The 5,598-nt window shown below is 49.9% G+C and overlaps 1 protein-coding gene across 1 annotated transcript in view; it reads left to right on the top strand.

Annotated features, from left to right (window-relative positions):
• LOC147123754 (dedicator of cytokinesis protein 2-like) overlaps nt 1-5,598 on the top strand; it is a 1,461,504-nt gene that overhangs the window by 865,198 nt on the left and 590,708 nt on the right. The gene's annotated exons all lie outside the window — the stretch shown is intronic.

Below are 5,598 nucleotides of genomic sequence, written 5' to 3' on the forward strand. Positions count from 1 at the left end.
CACCTTCTTGAACCGCTGCAGTCCGTGCGGTGAAGGTGCTCCCACGGTGCTGTTAGGGAAGGAGTTCCAGGATTTTGACCCGGCGACGATGAAGGATCGGCGATATACTTCCAAGCCAGGATGGTGTGTGACTTGGAGGGGAACTTGGAGGTGGTGGTGTTCCCATTGTGCCCGCTGCCCTTGTCCTTCTAGGTGGAAGAGGTGGCGGGTTTGGGAGGTGCTGCCGAAGAAACCTTGGCGAGTTGCTGCAGTGCATCTTGTAGATGGTACACACTGCAGCCACAGTGAATGCTTAAGGAATTGATCGGAAAGGAGGACAGTATGAATTCAGGCCCCTTCTGTGCAGTCAGTTTTGAGGGATGCTGTTGTCATAGTGCTTCAGGCTAATGTAATGTTTATTGACCCTTATCAGAACCAGGATGAATTTCTCACCTGCCGAAGGATGGAGGAAGGCCGCCGGCTCATTAGATTAAACTGAGGTTTCCCATGAACGCAGTTTTGTACTCTAGACTGGCTCTGTTTAATGTTCCTTGTTGAAGGAGAATGGATTTTGTGTGGTCACTCCTGCAGGCACTGTACGTTCTGAAATCTGTCCAAATTCAATGAAGTTTAACAGCCTGAACTGTTCAGATGCATTTTGCCTCATGCAGGCAGTTTGAATCTTGTTGAGGCGACAAACTCACGGTGCAGTAACTTTGAAATAATACTCTTTCCCGTCGCTTAAAAAAAATAGACGTTTGGGAGTTTTCTTGATGCTTCACTGAGGTGGGTGCACAGTGTGGTGCTACAAGAGGGTCACCAGCATGGCTCTTGGCTTGATCCTTGGGCCTCGATATTTGATGCCGCCATGCCCCCTTTCTCAGGCGCACAATGGACGCCTGTTCATCCAATATGGTGGGTGGGGGGAGGTGGTGCATGCTCATTACGTGCCGGAAGTGCCTCGTCGGCCATATTGGTAAAGGCAGAAAAAGAGGCGTCCGGAGCCCACGCCTGAAACAGGTGTTCGCTCCCTTCGCATATGCAAATAGGGGGACTTAATACCAGATTTTTTTATCCATTCTCGGGATGTGGGCGTCGCTGGCAAGGCCATCATTTATTGTCCATCCCCTAATTGCCCCTTGAGAAGGTGGTGGAGAGTCGCCTTCTTGAACCGCTGCAGTCCGTGTGGTGAAGGTGTTCCCACAGTGCTGTTAGGGAGGGAGTTCCAGGATTTTGACCCAGCGACGATGAAGGAATGGCGATATGTTTCCAAGTCAGGATGGTGTGTGACTTGGAGGGGAACTTGGAGGTGGTGGAGTTCCCATTGCGCCCGCTGCCCTTGCCCTTCTAGATAGAAGAGGCCGCGGGTTGGGGAGGCGCTGCCGAAGAAGCCTTGGCGAGTTTGAGATCTCCTTTGCCGAATTGGGCCGCCCTGAACGCAGCAGGCGCCCGAGAACTTTGGCGCAGCTTAGCAAGAGCTCAGAGCCGAGAGTGAGGGAGCTCCAAGTGTGAGTAACTGCTAAAACAATACGCTGCTCTTCAACAGAGATCATTGATGAGCTCCTCATTATTCATTCAGCTGTGACCACCTTACTCCTAAAACGATTCTGCCCGGGACATTGTCCAGAGCTAAATGCAAAGGGCCCGGTGCCCAGACACGTCTGCCAGGACAGGTTTCTTGAGTGGGTGAAACAAGGCTGGTACCTCATCAGCAGCAGCCAGGAGAAATGTGAGACAGAGTATCGAGTCATCCGCAGAGTTTAAATGTTCCATTGCCAATTGCCTCATTTTAGAGCTGAAATTACTTGAATGAACACTCTGGCTGTAATTTTCTCCAGGTAGGTGGGTTGGGGGCGGAGGGGGCCTCTGAGGCAGGCAGAAATCCCGGGAGGGCGGCTTTACCACAGGCCCTGCTGACTTTAATGGCGGGGCCTGATTTGCATGTGAGGCCTCGGATTCCCGGCCGCAGACAGCCAGATTGAGAGGCTGGCTGTCTGCGGGAGGGGGAGGGTGATAGGCTTGTAGCTGCTGAGAGGGAGCGAGGGGTCGGTCCAGGGGAGGGATTGCTGCGGGGGTGGGGGGAATAAACGGGTCTTTTTCCGAAGGCAGTGACTAGTGGGGTACCGCAGGGATCTGTGCTAGGACCCCAGTTATTCACAATATATATTAATGATCTAGACGAGGGAAGTAGATGTAATGTCTCCAAGTTTGCAGATGACACAAAGCTGGGTGGGCGTGTGTGCGGTGAGGAGGATACAGAGAAACTCCAGTACGATTTGGACAGGTTGGGCGATTGGGCAGATGCATGGCAGATGCAGTATAATGTGGATAAATGCGAGGTTATCCACTTTGGTGGCAAAAACAGGAAGGCAGATTATTATCTGAATGGCAATAGATTGGGAAAAGGGGAAGTGCAACGAGACCTGGGTGTCCTTGTGCACCAGTCGCTGAAGATAAGCATGCAGGTGCAGCAGGCGGTTAAGAAGGCAAATGGTATGCTGGCCTTCATAGCGAGAGGATTCGAGTACAGGAGCAAGGATGTCTTGCTGCAGTTGTACAGGGCCTTGGTGAGACCACACCTTGAGTATTCTGTGCAGTTTTGCTCGCCTTATCTGAGGAAGGATGTTCTTGGCATGGAGGGAGTGCAGCGAAGCTTCACCAGACTGATAGCTGGGATGGCAGGAATGACGTATGAAGAGAGATTGGGTCGATTAGGCTTATATTCGCTAGAGTTTAGATGAATGAGAGGGGACCGCATTGAACCGTATAAAATTCTAACAGGACTAGACAGACTAGATGCAGGAAGGATGTTCCCGATGGCAGGGGAGTCAGAACCAGGGGTCACAGTCTAAGGAAAAGGGGTGAGCCATTTAGGACTGAGATGAGGAATTTCTTCACCCAGAGAGTGGTGAACCTGTGGAATTCTCTACCACAGACGACAGTTGAGGCCAATTCATTAAATATATTCAAGAAGTAGTTAGATATATTTCTGAAGGCTAAGGGGATCAAGGGATATGGGGAGAAAGCAGGGACAGGGTACTGAGTTTGGAAGATAAGTCATGATCTCATTAAATGGCAGAACAGGCTCAAGGGACCGAATGGCCTACTCCTGCTCCTATCTTCTATGTTTCTATGTTTCTATCTTCCTTTAAGACATTCCTTAGAAGCTACCCCTTTGACCAAGCTTTTGGTCACATGTCCTAATGTCTCCTTATGTGGCTCGGTGTCAAATTGTGTTTGATAACGCTCCTATGAAGCACCTTGGGACGTTTTACTATGTTAAGAAAGAAAGACTTGCATTTATATAGCACCTTTCCCGACCACCAGACGTCTCAGAGCGGTTTACAGTCAACGAAGCACTTTTTTGAAGTGTAGTCGCTGTTGTAATGTGGGAAATACGGCAGCCAATTTGCGCACAGCAAGCTCCCACAAACAGCAATGTGAAAATGACCAGATAATCTGTTTTTGTTATTTTGGCTGAGGGATAAATATTGGCCCCAGGACACCGGGGATAACTCCCCTGCTCTTCTTCGAAATAGTGCCATGGGATCTTTTATGTCCACCCGAGAGAGCAGACAGGGCCTCAGTTTAACGTCACATCCGAAAGACGACACCTCCGACAGTGCAGCACTCCCTCAGCACTGCACTGGAGTATCAGCCTAGCTTTACGTGCTCAAGTCCCTGGAGTGGGGCTTGAACCTTCTGACTCAGAGGCGAGTGTGCTACCTACTCAGCCACAGCTGACACTAAATACGCTATGTAAATGCTAGTCATTATTTTAATGATTCTAAGGTTCAGCTTCATTCACAACTTGTTCAATAATGAAACAGCCAATGACAGCCAAGGACAGGACCTTAGTGCACCCGGACATGGGTAGGCAATTGGCATGAACCATTTATGCCACATATAATTGCCAGACAATGACCACCACAAACAAGGGAAGGCCCAGCTGGTTCTCCCAATCTTAAAGGGCACCATTAAGCACTGAGTCCCCACCCCACCAACATAACCACCTTCCATTACAGCATCCAGCTATTTATTAAATAAGAAATAGGAGAAGGAGTAGGCCATTCGGCCCCTCGAGCCTGCTCCGCCATTCAATGAGATCAGAGCTGATCTTCTACCTCAACTCCGCTTTCACACACTATCCTTATGTCCCTTGATTTCCTTAATATCCAAGAATCTATCGATCTCTGTCTTGAATATACTCAACGACTGAACCTCCACAGCCCTCTGGGGTAGAGAATTCCAAAGATTCACCACCCTCTGATGAAGGAACTTCTCCTCATCTCAGTCCTAAATGGCCGACCCCTTATTCTGAGAATGTGACCCCTGGTTCTAGACTCTCCGGCCAGGGGAAACATCCTCCCTGCATCTACCCTGTCAAGCCCCGTAAGAATTTTTTATGTTTCAATGAGATCACCTCTCATTCTTCTAAACTCTAGAGAATATGGGCCTAGTCTACTCAATCCCGCCTCGTAGGACAATCCCGCCCCCCACCCCGCACCCCCGATAGGACAGAGTACTGATCTCGGCAACCATAAAAATTAATATTTCTTTACACCTGCCTTTATTAAGTTGCCCTTCACCGACCGCCTTTAGCCTGTAGCCGCTGTCTGGATTTTGGACTTGTCAGTATATGGCAACTGAGCAGTAATGAAAGGGAGGTGAGGAGAAATATTTGATGGGAGTTGCGAAGGAAACAGCTGCAAGGAACTTCTCCCTCTCTCTCTTAGGCTGTCCCTCGGAACCGAGGATGACTTGCTTCCACATTAAAAATGAGTTCTCAGGTGATTGATGAGTCCAATGTGGGACCTACAGTCTCTGTCACAGGTGGGGCAGACAGTGGTTGAAGGGGCGGGTGGGTGGGGTGCTTGGGTTGACGTGCGCTCCTTCCGCTGTTTGCGCTTGGCTTCCGGTTGCTCACGGCGAAGAGAGTCGAGGTGTTCGGCGCCTTCCCGGATGCTTCTCCTCCACTTTGTGCGGTCTTGGGCCAGGGATTCCCAGGTGTCGGTGGAGATGTTACACTTTTTCAAGGAGGCTTTGAGGGTGTCCTTGAAGCGTTTCCTCTGCCCACCTGGGGCTCTCTTGCCGTGTCGGAGCTCCGAGTAGAGAGCTTGTTTTGGGAGTCTCGTATCGGGCATGCGGACGATGTGGCCCGTCCATCGGAGCTGATCAAGCGTGGTCAAAGCTTCGGTGCTGGGGATGTTGGCCTGAGCGAGAACACTGACGTTGGTGCGCAACACGGGTGAAAGCGCAACCTAAAGAGCCAGCAGTTCTGAAGACAGGCTTGCAAGTAGTGTGCCTTCAAACATAAACAATACAGTAAAAACAGAAAACGCTGGAGAAACTCAGCAGGCCAGGCAGCATCTGTGGAGAGAGAAACAGAGTTAACGTTTCAGGTCGCAGACCTTTCGTCAGAACTGGAAAAAAGCAGAAAATGGAGCAGATTTAAAAGCAAGTTTAGGGGCTGGGAAATGGGGGAGGGGATGAAACAACAAAAAGGAAGGTCTGTGAAAGGAATAAACAACATAGTACCTTTCAAATTGACCTATGCCTTTTTTCTGAAATGACCAAGCTTACCTCCGTCTCATTTTAATTGGTGAGAGAGGGTTCCAG

This window comes from Somniosus microcephalus, chromosome 2 (genome assembly GCF_052327205.1).
Source record: "Somniosus microcephalus isolate GS21.2 chromosome 2, FLI_Smic_1.0, whole genome shotgun sequence".
Classification (NCBI taxonomy): Eukaryota; Metazoa; Chordata; class Chondrichthyes; order Squaliformes; family Somniosidae; genus Somniosus; species Somniosus microcephalus.